This window comes from Anser brachyrhynchus (assembly GCF_964034855.1).
Source record: "Anser brachyrhynchus genome assembly, chromosome: 12".
NCBI classification, from domain to species: Eukaryota; Metazoa; Chordata; class Aves; order Anseriformes; family Anatidae; genus Anser; species Anser brachyrhynchus.
This window is the reverse complement of record NC_137707.1, coordinates 4,855,506-4,869,190: the sequence shown is the minus strand read 5'-3', so window position 1 is coordinate 4,869,190 and position 13,685 is coordinate 4,855,506. Positions and strand designations below refer to the sequence as shown.

At 45.4% G+C, this 13,685-nt stretch overlaps 1 long non-coding RNA gene across 1 annotated transcript in view; it reads right to left on the bottom strand.

The window, feature by feature from the left end:
• Positions 1–622: 622 nt before the first annotated feature.
• Positions 623–13,685, bottom strand: part of LOC308176331 — a 94,228-nt gene continuing 81,165 nt past the window's right edge. Inside the window, exons 8-10 of the long non-coding RNA XR_013938233.1 lie at positions 7,581–7,684; positions 5,485–5,589; positions 623–3,367 (exon numbers count right to left, since the gene is read on the bottom strand). This is a non-coding gene — a long non-coding RNA (uncharacterized lncRNA). The remainder of the gene's footprint in view (positions 3,368–5,484; positions 5,590–7,580; positions 7,685–13,685) is intronic.

Below are 13,685 nucleotides of genomic sequence, written 5' to 3'. Positions count from 1 at the left end.
TCGTGCCTCTGTTTAACCAAAAGACACCGAGCCCATCTGCATTAAAACCCTCGAAGCAAACCCATATGTCTCCATGTCATGGAGCAGAGGTGGACACCACCTGAATAACTGGAGGCACTTAATTTCCCTGAAAGTCACCGCGCGTTTAAGACATGTATCGATTTCCGTACCATGTTAGTACTTTATGAGTGATTTCTTATGTAAGTGTCAGGTGAGAGACATGAATGGAGACCTAATTAAAGTGTATACAAAGTACACGCAGTAAATCTCTTTGGCAATGTCAGCCTGCTTTAGAGCAGCCCAGGAGAGCAAACAAGATGGCATAAATGAAAGATAAAGAAATACTAATAGTCTGCGATGCTCCCAGAGCAGCAGCTTAGCTTGTGAGCCACTAGCATGAAGTGGCTGAGATACTGAAGGAGAAAAAGTGCAATTCCTGGGGCACATTCCGCAGCCCTAAACCACAAAACAATGGTAATTTTGCTCTTAAATAACAACCCTGTGTTCCTCTCCTGTGTTGTAGCCATTTTCCCACAATGATTTAAAATTAATGTTCTCTCTCCATCAACGATCCATCCCGGTAGATTTTTATACCCACAAGAGCATCTTAGAGAAAAAGAGTGCAGCAAATACCAGGGAGGTGAAAATAATTATTATTTTAGTATTAGAGGTAAGTCAGTACCAGGACAATGATCTGTCACTTGTTCTGTGACATTCAGCTGGTCCTGCTGTCCTTCTAGGAGAATTGGACCTTGCTTACCATGAGCTGGGCAGGATCCCGGGACCCTTGTGCTTAGATTTTGGGTGGCTTGAAAGGCTCACACGAACTAACCGCGAACTAACAGCTTTGTGGCAATGTATTCAAAAACAAAATGATTTTGTAAGTGTCTGTCAGGATGGATGAAAACAGATGCAAGTTTTCTCTGCCTTCAGTCCCAGCTAGGCAGAAATTCTGGTCTGGAAGTTTTACACAGTTGCTTTCTGCTTTTGGGAAATACCATGGCCAAGGTAATAAATACTAGTGGAAATAAATACCATGGTATATTGGCTTGGGCATAGCACTGCACTAACTTATCTCTACAGCTCTTTGGCTTGTGTTTCTGCACAAAGAAGCTAAGGTCCAGGTCAAGGTATTAAACACCTGACTCCCCAAGAGGACTGCACACATCTGAATAACTGTGGGCTTGGGGTGGATGTTTTCCTTACCTTCTCCTGAAGATGTGACTCAGGAGTTTTTCAAAAGATTATTACTTCTCTTATTTAAAAGGCTGGTCCAGATTTGGCACCATAGTCCCTCTAAACTCCCGCACTGGTCCTTGGACAAGGAGAAAGCTATTCCCAACTTTTTATTTTGGCTGGGTGGCCTGGGGCCTATTTAAATTTTATTCATCCATTCTCTTCATTAAGTCTGCACTGGGATGAAAGTCTTCTCTTTTAACCTCTGGGTTTCCTCACCTTGTGCCTGTACCCCTCCTGGATATTGTGATGGAGCTGTGCACGATGAGAAAATCTGCTCATTTTTGAAGCCAGTCATTAATAAGGAGCAAGATGGCTTTACCAGGGGGATGCCAGCATTACTTGGCTGACAATGTCCCTTACGATCCTGGAGAGATTTTAATGGATTGAACAGGTTGATGTTGTCATTTTCAATTTGCTGAACCATCTGACAGCGTTCCCAACAATTAGCACACACAAAATATGAAAATATGTTACCTTTTACATTAAAAAAAAAAAAAAGAAAAGAATATGGGAAGCTGCCTAGTCTCTAGAGTTGTATAATAACTTGTTATTATGAGGTGCTTGCTTTGACTTTAAATAGATTTTGGTACAGCAGAGTCACCCTAACCTTGGGATAAATTTAGCTGTCGCCTGAGTCAGTGCAGGGGTTTGGGATCATTAAAAGCTGATCAGGAATTAGTGCGTGGCACCTGCGGTTGGGGCTGCAGGATGCAGCAGCTATGCTCGTGCAGCCCAGGGTTGGGTGGCTCTGGTGGGCCCAAGGACATGGGGTGCAGGGGGGGATTGGTGCCCAGACCCCCACGCACTGTGCCCATGGTGTCACTGCTTGCACCTCTGCGAGTTCTAGCCCACTGTTACACAGCAAAGTGCAGGAGGGAGCAAAGGGATTGCCCAAGGTCATGGACAAAGGGGAAAACCAGGACAAATGAACACCCACAGACATGGAGGGTCTGCGAGGGAGGTTGCTCAGGCTGGCTTATCAGGATTAAAGGTTGCTTTTGTGGACATGAGATCGTGAAACACAGCTGTCAGCTAAGGAGAGACTGAAAAGAACATCTAACGTCAACACCCCAGAGGTAGCAAGCATTTTTTTTTTTTAATGCATTAGCAGCTGCAGTCATTTTAGACCCTCCATGACTTATATTACAAAGAAATACATCTGGCTCCTGGCAGTGGGGCTGATGCTAGCACCAGAGGGACACGGGGCGAGCTCCTCTGCAGACAGGGTGGGCTAAGGAGGCTCCCGAGCTCCCCAACAAACCATGGGGTTCACATGGAGGCTCTAGGCAGGAGGATCTGCGTACGAGAGGCAGGGCTCAGCCTTGGCTTTTTCCTTCCCATCCCTCAGTGTCTCACACAGCCATGTGTTGGGATGCCCCTGTCCTATCAGGCACCTCCACCGCTTCCACCTGGCTCTTTTCCTTCTGCACCAGCTGAGGAGTTGAAGGGGTTTGGAGAGCAACAGGGGAGCCATTCGGAGTGTGTGTGGCTTTTGGGCAGGCAGAAATCCTTTAAACAAAGCAGCCAGGCTGGGCTGGGTGACGTGCCCCCACCCAGGACGAGGGCAGGAGAAAGACCTCCTCTCTCCGAGCCCTGTCAGCGGGGAAGTGACCTCCATTCTTCACCGCCGAGCAGCAGATGATGAGTAACGGCTCAGGCTCTGCTACCTGTGCTAAGGCAGGTCCTGGAAAGCAGGAGGCTGGAGAATGCATCCATCTCAGTGCTGAGAGCAGCACGAGGAAACCCGCAGCCAAACTCCTCTTCCTCTGCCTACGCAGAGCCAGCTGGGCTTGCAGCCAGGAAGGGGGGACCGAAAGGGCAGAGGGGAGCCCCCGGCCTGGCACCTGACCTCTACGGGAGGATTCAGAGGTGCTGGTGGCTGCAGCTTCCCGTGCTGCAAATTTCCATTTATTTAACCTCAGGAGATTCCTCTGGTCCTTTGCCCGTCGCTCGTAGGACATGAAAGGCACAGCCAGAAGGGCTGCGCTGCGGCAGCCAAGCGTCTGAGCCTCCGAGCCTCAGCCTCGCGCGTGGGTGGCAGATAGAAGTCTCCTCCTCGAGCATCAAAATCCTGAGCCAGAAGTGTAGGAAGCTTTTTGTTTCCTTGCAGGTTTTCATGCTGCTTCTCCTAGAGACAGTTTTGAGAAAGACTGTCAGAATATCTTCAACAAAATACTAAAGAAACACACTGGGAACTGTGAAGGCTCAGATTTGAATATAAATATGAACTGACAAGCTGCTTCATGTGGTATCATTAAACTTCACAGTTAGACTTTTTTTGAAAACCAAATTATCATGTGAAAATATGTCTGCAATGTTAAACTTGAGATGAAAACTGCTTATTTTTCTGTTTAGGGCAATAACCACTAGAAGGAAAAGTTTCTGTGATTCAGTGTTTAACAGGGTTTTGATTTATGTTTACGTTTATCGCAGCTTAATTATGAACAATATTCTCGATACTGCAAACACGTGGGGGTTATAAAACCGACGAAAAACCGGGGGGGTTTGGAGATGGTTTGATGCTCCGAGGTCTGGCTGGGCTTGCACCGGGACAAGGCAGCGGAGCTCGGTGACCGCTGGATGTCACTGTTAAGTCACGCAAACACCGGCATGACCCGAGGGGTGCCCCTGTGCCTCCCGCATCCCCTGCCCCACACTGCCCGGGGGGCTCAGGGGGTAAGCTCCAGCAAAGCCCTCTCCTGCTTTTGGGACAAAAAAAAAATAAAGCTTTTTTTTTTTTCCTTTTTTTTTTTTCCTTTATTTCCCCCCACCCCCCATCATTTTAAAGAGTTATGCCAAGTTCAAAGCGCTGAGGCAAAGCTACTTGGGCGAAATTTAGGACAGCAGGAAAACAAAGCAAGGTTTTGCTTTATCCTCCCAAACAAATCCCCCTACTCCAACCACCCCAGGACAGCAATGTGGGGTTGGTCCGGATGCATAAGGCGTGGGGATTGCTGGCAACTTGATTTTGCTGCTATTAATGCCACAGGAGTGAACAGGAAAAGCTGTGTAATTCATTGCCACAAACCAACCAGCTTAGTGCTAGGTCAGAGCAGTGAATCCTACAGTGACCTGGGTGTAGCCCTCAGGACTTTTCTTCCCCAGTGCACAGATATGTGGATCAGGTCCTGAGATACCCCAAACACAAGCAAATATCTAGGTAGCGTTCTCCTAAATAAGGATATAAATGTGTTTCTCCTCTTTTCTCCCATTTCTCTTTGTTCACAGCTTTGACAACACGGTTGTTTTCTGTGCAGATTTTGGACAGTGTGTACTTCTCTGTATTTTTAATGCCAAAGCCATGGAAAATGGGCTCATATTATCAAAGCATCGCTCAGGAGCAGGCTTGCTTCCCTCGCCATTTTTACTAGAAAGTGGCCTGTTTTTTCTTAATATGCCATCACAAAAAAATTCCTTTGAAAAAAAGGCCTGTTCTTGAATTCACAATGGGCTATGACAAACTGTGAATTTCAAACAGTTTCACATTTCATTGCAAACATTTCCCGCTCCTCTTCACACGAGCAAGTCAACACAGATGCTTGCTCCAGCCCCATTGTAGCTCCCTGTCGGTGCTGCAGGGCTGATTCCCACCGATGTTAATCTGGGGTTGCTCCTCTGATGGCAGGGGCTTTGCTGCCGTAAAACTGAGTTCAGCCTCTAACACATCACATCTTGCTTTAAAAATCCCCTGCCCAGCGATGCTTTGAAGGATGCCTCGATGGCTGAAGGGCTGTTATCGTGCTGTTGTGGCTGTCCGTCGAGGCTGATCATTGATGCCTTGTAATGTTTTCCTGGGGCTCAATGCCTCGCGAGGATGTTTTGAGGTGATTTAGAGCAACAGGGGCTGGGGTAGGACCTGCTGAATGGACAGGGTTTATTTCTCTTACCTTTGGACAGTATATTCATGGTGATTTTCTGACGCTGTGTGCTAGTTAGTGTGATGGGACAATGACCTGTTGTGGTGCCTTCTCAGAGCAAACATACCATAATTTAATCTTTTTGGGGCCAGACTCACAAGTGCTCAATCATCTGTGATGGACAGCTTCTCTGTTTCTAACCTCTCCCCCCCCATAACCCCAGTTTCCCATGACCTTGGCTGCATTGTGAAACCCCAGGGGCAGAGGCAGTACCAAACACTGACCCTGGCACAACAGCTTTGTAGAAGCTACAGAATTGCTTGTAAAAAGCGTCACCCCCAAAGCAAATGGTGTTGATAAGATAAACCTCTTCATGAAAGTTACCTACCCCTTCCTTCGTCCGGCGAGTCCAAATTCACTTCACTTATCCCCTTCTTTCATGGATCCCAAATCAAAATGCTCACTTTTGTCCATTTGCCTCGATTGGTGTCAGCTGTAATAAAACATCGCTGTGCTTCAACCTAGGGAAACTTAGCCAGGTGTTTGAGGCTAACCAAAGTGTTTCATTCTCCCCAGCTGCCGTCAGCTAAAGTAATGACAAAATAGATCTCCAGAAAGGAGAAAACACTCTCAATCCCTGAAATATGTTTCGAGTGTACATATAAAAACGTAAGGTATGGGGAGGGCTTAGATCACAGCTCGTCTCGCTGTCATCTCCACCAATTTCTTTTATCGCCAAGCCTCCTTCCCACTGCCCCGGTTCTGCTCCCCACTCGTTTTAGCTCTTTCCTTCTCCCTCTGATCTCTGACATTGCCATGAATAGTTCAGTCCGTCTTTGCTGAGGAAAAAACTAAATCAGCTCACGCAACCCTGGTGCAGAAGAAGACAGCGATACTAACACCCGGAGAAAAGGCTCAATTTAAGTGCAGGGTAGGAGCCTCTGATCCCGTCCAATTTTCAGATTTGTGTGAGAAACTGGGGAAACATCAGCTGCAGTAGTTGTTTCTGACTTCATCAGGATCTCACTCCGTTAAACTAAGCGGAAAGTGAGGTGGGCAGGGAGGGAGCTGAGCTAACGGGGCCGGGAGGGCGGGCGCTGGAGGCAGAGGGCAGGGAGAACCTGGGCAGGAGCACCGCCGTGATGTGAGCTCTGATGTGTGGGGGAGTCAGAATGGGGCAAAACATAAGCAAATCAAGGTGGAAAAGGGTAAAAACACAGGACTAGGACAGATCAGAGCAATCACCCAGTACAGCTTGCCACCTCTGCGGGTGGTCGAGTGCTTGAAGCTCTGTTCAGAGCAGTCCCTGCAACACGGACCCCTGCCTCCAGCCACGCGCTCCCCATTGCCTGCTGGCAAAGTAAACCTCTGGGCTTCAAATCTGACACTGTCTGCTCCTGGGTGCCTAAGCCGGGCGCCAGCCCACCCATCACCTCTACTGAATGCCAACACAAAGAAAGATACAGACATACCTGAAGGGATGATTTTGTAGGTTGGCATAATTCAAAGTAAAGGGGCTACAGAGCTGACTCTGGGGTGCCAAGATGAAAGTAGCTGAGAGTGTTAGAAACATTCAGCATGGGAATAACACCAGCAAAAGACAACCTAACAGCAATAGTTTTCACAAAGACCTCAGATTAACAGTGGAGAGGAAATCAGACGCAGGAGTCTGTGTAGATGGAGACTGTTTAGAGGTCATGCTGCTGCTGTACAAGATGCAGGGGAGGGACCTGCTGCCGAGTACGTCTGTGTGTGTTACCCCTGGGGAGCAGGGAAAAAGCTGAGCATCCTTTAAGCACTCGAATGCTTTCAGCCATATAATGTTTGGATTAGGACCCACTTGAAGGTGCAGAGTGCACACTTGCTGAGTTTCAAACTGGCAGAGATGTACTGGTGCTTATTATAAGGTGAGAAGGAAAGAGGGAATGTCCTTATTGCTCAATCAGTTACGCGCAGGTAGAAGATAAGAGGAGCTTCTGAATGAGGAAATTAAAATTATTATTATCCAGACAAAGCCATTCTGTGATGCCCGTATTCCTTCCGAAATGACAGTAATGGGGAAAAGATATGTGAGGCTGCCAGCAGGAAGAAAACAACCCTGGGTTTTGCATTCGGAGGTGACAGGAGTGCAGGAGGGGCAGCAAGGGGAGAGCAAGCACTGTGGGGTGGATGCTCAGCACCATCCTGCGTGGTGCTGCTGCTGGGCTCCCCGTCCTGCTCACCAGCAGCCTGCAAACCAGAGGAAGCTCCGAGCAGAGCAGTGGTGCTGAGCTGATTAGGGGGCAGGAGAGATTGATTTATGATGAATGAATAAATAGGTGAGATTAAAGCGTGGCTAAACGGTGAGGAAGGGGAAAGAGCCTGGAAATATTTGAAGGATGTTAACGGAGAGAAGGGATAAATTAAGGCGGAACAAGGGGCTTTAGCTATGAGCAATAGGATGAAATTAAAAGGGAATAACCAGATTTTATGTATGTGGCTTACCTAAATAAGGGGACAGCTCAGAATAGCTACTCCTCGCTCGCTCCCCAGAGGATACCTTGTGCCGCACAAAGACTGCTTTGAGCACTCTGGATGTGACGTTAGCCCTGTGAAATAAGAGGCATTGCTACAGAATTGACAGTGCCCTTCACACTAACGCTTTGGCTTATTCCTTACCAGCCTCCCCATGTAGACAACAGGTATTTATCAGTGTACTTTCTTTTTTTTTAAGGAGTGAGATTTAAGCCTGCGAAATAATCCCCTCATTGGACATGCGGAAGTAACTGCAATACTTGGCAGATCTGAAAACAAGTCAGACAACAGAGAGGGGAATTTAAGCAAAGGACCACAGGGGAGGTCAGCTCCTGGCAGCCCCACATTGACCACCCTGCTGCAGACCACCCCCCACGGCAGCCTGGTGCCCACAGGTATGTGGCCATTGCCCACCCAACAGCCCGCCAGGATGGGATGCTGCCCCAGGAGGGGTTCGTGGCATTTCCCTTGACATTTTTCCCAGGCGAGGTCTTCCCTAGGGAGGACAAAGCACTTTTCCAGGAGTTGCAGAGAACATTCTTGTTGCAAATACGTGGACTTAGCCCCAACTCGTCCATCTTAATAGAAGTTATATAATTTTCCTTGGTGGTTCTGATTTTCTATCCCATTAATAATAAAAAAAGCTTCTCTGCTTATATATAATGCAATTCAACAGTAAGTCTCCGAGGAGGATCAAGACCACTTTGGCTTCCCATCAATTTGATACCAATCCCTCTCCTGTTAAACAACTCGAGCATGAGAACAGTGACGGGGAGTGGAGATTCAGCCCAGCACACACAGTTTTGAGCCTGGATTTTTTTTTGAAGACAGCAGGAATCCTCCAACTGATGTCAGCAGCCTTTCCATCACCCCTCGGAAGGCAGATCCAGGGGAAGAAAGCCTCTGCTTCCACCTGATTCCAGTCACGGTGCTGCAATGTCCTGGGTGGGGTGAGGCTGATCCCAGCTACCTGAGGACTGGCCCAGAAGACGCCACACGAACGAGCTGCGATGATTTTTCTGATGCACACATTTCAAACTGGTGTCTGGAAAAGGGCTTGTTAGTCAGTGTGTGCCAAATGGAATGCTTCATGACAGCACTAATTAAAATAAATGAAACTTGACTTTTCAAGATGATGGTTTTTTATAGCAAAGTACAGTAGTTTGGAAACATCTTTAATTTAATTGCAAAATACTTTCTCTGGTTATTTACTTAGAATTGTCTCCCATTGCAGAGCTGCACCAGTATTCAGGATGCACACTCTTGATTTCGACATTTCACATTACATTATCAAGTTAATCTACCCAAATCATTAACCCCCAGCAGGAAAGATTTTTAATTATGTAGATTCACCATGCGTTTTTCAAGAACTCTTATTTCTATGAGTTCAACTGCCATGTACTGTGGGCAGAGGGAGGGCACTGTCCTTCTGCACTTGATTTCATGAACCAGCATATTGAAATCCTCCAAATTTCAGCGGATATATCCTATTCACAACAGAAAACAGTTAATGCCCTGGAGAATTCCTGCCCTGCTGGAAAGGAGCAATGATGAGCACTTTGGTGAGCAGCAGGGCAATTTAGACCTATCTGAGCTTTTTTTTTTTTTTCTTTTTTCTTTTTTTCCCCTCTAACACAAGCTAGTTTTATTTCAGTGTAACTCAGTTCTGATTTACACCTCAGGATGTAATATGTGAATTGAACTGAAGCTAACTAAAAAGTGGTCATGAGTTTATAGTCATAGTTGGTCCTGCTCTTATGTAGGCTAGCAACCACATTGAAAATAATAGCAAAACCGTCTCTTAACATCATGGGGAAACGAAAGCTTTGGGAAGAGGATGGAGGGAGGATGCTGTGTCAGCTTTTCCACAGTTGATAGGTGTCGGTTTGAGCCCTTCTCTCTCTCACTGTCCCCAAAGGGGGGAATGGCAGGGTGGGGGTGTCAGCAGGGACTAAGCTGTCCTCTCCAGGGCTGGAGTCATCCTGGGAAAGGCTTAGTGCTGGGGGAGAAAAACATCAGTATTGTAAATGCTTGAAAAATCAGCAAGTCACAACTGGCAGAAGTCCAGCCCTCCACAAAATTGTGCCGATTTACTCATCCGAATCATTATCAGAGGCTGAATAGCATTCGAGAGGAAACAACTGCACAAAAGTGTGGTGTTCTCTCTATTAATGTCATTGGCAGGGTCAGGAGCAAGGATTCATACCATCAAATGTACAGCCTATACCGGATGATAAATGACGGCAATAATCCTACAGGAAGGGAGACATTTGAAATGCCAGGGTATGTCCTCCAAACGGGATGAAATGAAATTCTTCTGACTTGTGCAGCCAAGCCCCAAACACAATACAGAAATGAAGAGCTTAGAAAGCTAAGTGTGTTTTAATTGAATCAGAGAAATATCCTGTTTCTGGAGGCTCTGGACAATGAAGACATCAGAGCACAACTGGGAAGAATGAAGCATTTTGTGGCAACTGATTTTACAGCTTTCAGAGTGTCAAAGTGCTGAAGTGATTCCTTCTGTGGAAGATCATTATGTGGAAGTCCCAGAGATATATTGGCCGGTATCTTGGTACTTTTTGCAGGAATGTATGGCCAGCGTGGTACAATATAGACCACAAGCTACGTCTCTGAATGCAAGACCAACAATTAGGTGAGTTCCTTCTGAAAAAGTTTGCACACTATAAATTCATGATCTGTACAAATCCAAGTTTATCAAAAGCTTATTGAAGAGCTACAGCTCAGCTGCCACAGTTCATATCTCTATGTTGAAGTACCGGGTGCAGCCACCAGTGGGAATCACACCGATTTTACAGGTGTTTGGAAGCTTCCTGTGTGACAGCTTGTATCAAAAGAAGTTAATTTCAAGTCTTGTTTTCCTTATTCTTGCATCTGAAGCCAACAAAATCTCTCATCTGTCAGCCTGTGTAATGTTTTACCCATTGCTGTACCAAAGTTAGTAACAACATCTCTATCTACTGCTACAGACATCATTATTTTTTTGCCCTGCACTGCACTCAGAAGTTCCAGGTGGAACCAGAGTTATCACCAAGTCTGTACCTAATTTAAACGTCAGTCCAATATCAGACAAGCTACTGCACCAACAGTATAAATATGTGCTCTCTGATCCTGGGAACAGACTTGCAACCAGCAGCCCTTCAACACATTTCTTTCTTGGTTCACATCTTTCTTGCATTTCAGATTGACCAGGATCTTACTAAAGACAAATTTGACAACACCAAGAATGAACAAGCTGACTCTGTCCTCTTCACTTTTGTTACCTGCCTGTTGCTATCCCCAGAGCCATAGATGCTGGCTGCTACCTGCAGACGTATGATTACTGAACACAGGAATGAATGAAGGAAAAGAGAAAAACACAACACAGCTACTTCATTTCAGGACCCTGTAAGTGAAGAGGCTGAGGATGCTGTCTGTTGGGCTGTGGCAGAGAGATGCTGAAGCATCTACATGTGTTCCTCCTGGAAATTCTCCAGACATAGTAATCTAGTCATGGCTGCATGTCATCATATGTCTCCAGATTGGCAGACGATATCTAATTTAGAAAACTCCAACAAAACATAGAAAACAAACAAAAACAACCAACACAAAACAAAAAATTGGACTGGCTCTCCTAATGGTCCTTTAGGGAGACGAGTCGATGCTTCCAGGAGCTGCTGGGTGTGTGAGTTTATAGAGCTTTATATCAGGATTAACAGGAATGGAGAGAGCTCAACAACCCAGAAATAAAAAACAAACAAACAAACAAACAAAACCCCACAAACAGTAGCTTGGATGTGTTTTGTGCAATGTTTGCTGTAAATGAAGTAGAGAGTGTGGAATTATTTTAATGGATCTAATGGCAAAAACAGAACAAAACAAAACACACACACAGAAAAAACAAAACTTGGGACACATTATCTTCTCAGACTGGAATGTATCAGGAATAGCTTGGAAATCAGCAGCCCAAATCTTCAACTATTACCAATCTTCCTGGAATTTAAGTGAAATCAAACGAGCTCTGCCAACTTACAGGAGCTGAGGATATGGCCTGATGGAATTACACAAGCATGAATACACCGTACGCCTAAAGAGAATTAGACCCATTATTTTTAAAAAAGCAAAGCTTGATTAAGGATGTTCAGTATAGGTTTAGAAAAAAAGAGCACTGTCATGCCTCACTAACTTCACTGTTCTGTTGAAACACGACTACCAGGGAGATATTAAACTGCACTGGGATTCTCTAAAATACCAATCAAAGAAGAGCAGTTTCAGGGAGCCGTGGAACAGCACTTTTGTCAGTGCTAATTGCAGGCGTTAATAGGAGCAGTACCACAACTAACTGTCTGACACTCTGTGGAAGTTGGAAGCACAAGTGCACTTCACTTTATGGGTGCAGACATACAGAGATAATTTCACTTGCAGCGTGGAGAAGCAGGATCTGAGCTCAAGAGGAGATGTGCCGATAACTCCCAGCATGAGCAGTCAGAGGTTCGAAAGCTGCAATGGATGGAGGTGGGGTTCAGAAGGCATTTCTTAACAAGTAAACATAATTATTGCAGCTGTTTTCAAGGCATTATTCTAATATTTGTGAAATACAGATCAAGAGCTTTATTATTTTTAATTGTATTGGAGTAGGTTCTTGACAAAGGCATGTAAAAAATGTTTAACAGTAAAACCCAAGGAAGCCTTTGCAAACTGGGCACACAGTGGGAAAAAGTTAGATCCATCCCCATTAAAAAAAATACATAAAAATCTATGGAAGATGGTAGCTTGCTGAGGCTGGGATCTAGAACAGACAGCAAACACCACCACCACATATGTTCAGGGACTCTTACAGGAGAGCCACTGGGATGGGCTGGATCAGATTAACTCAGTGAACTTTAAAGTTCAGGCACAAGTTTTCCTGCCCAAAGTATGTTAAATCATGCTCTGAACCAAGTATCCAAGCAGTGCTAGAAAAAAATAGGAACATTTCTTTAATTAATAATGGGCATTTTTGTCTTGAAGGATCTTACGAGGATCCAGTTAGGGTTATAGAGAACAGCTATGTGTGAGCCTTAGTGGCTGCATGAAGAAAAATGTATTCATGTCCTCAAGGACGAGTTGGGTCTGATGGGCGAGTGAAAATTCACTATTAGCACTTTTGTCACTATAAGACAAGAGGTGCCAAATTTGCCCTACACCACCGCTTTACTTCAAGAGCCTTTTTTTTTTTAATCATACTCATTAGAGAGCTTCACAGATCAACTTCACATCATTCCAAGTACAATTATCTTATCGGAGATATTTTAGTATAATTTTTTTTTTTGTCCTTTTGTTTCAGTTAGAGTTCCCACATAAAATCTTGGACAAATGAGACCAGTGGAGAATTCGACCACTGCTGTTAGCAGAACCTCTATTGCAGTTCCCTTATTCTAGCAGTGTAATGCAAACAGATCGAAAAGTCTTTCAGATGTGGCATTTTATGCTGCTTACCACATCTCCTCTCATTCGTGTTTCTAACTAATCATCTTTAACATTAAAAGATTCCCCTATGATGGAAAAGTTCATTAGAGGCCAATGCCTCATTGCACCCTTGCATATACCTTCCCTGCAGCCACTGCAGCTCCGCAGAGTGCCCTGTGCTCTGTCTCTCTCCATCGTCTCTAGATATAGAAGGCACAGTCTGAATATCACAGGTCTCTGTGTCGGAGAAGTTAAGCACTGCAGCTGCCAAGGATTTCAGCTAGCAGCACGGAGCTCCTGAAAAGTCAAGTGTCTTCAGGAGGGGCAGATGTCTTCTGCCAGCCCTACTTCACCCTCCTTTTTCCTTCTGTTCAGATTGAACGGCTCTGTCCCTCTGCACAACTTTTTTGGTGGAGGGAAAGCCAGAACTTAAAGATGTTTATACTCTCCCACTCTTTCAAAGGGGAGCAAAAAAAAAGGCTTAATATAGCCCGAGAAACAAAGGCGACAGCATGGGTAAGTAAGAAAGCACAGGTGTAATTTCTGGGCACAGTAAGAAGTCTTTTAAAAGCTCTTAAATGAGTAGTGTGTACATGTTTACCACTGCTGCAGCTGACATATAACCACAGG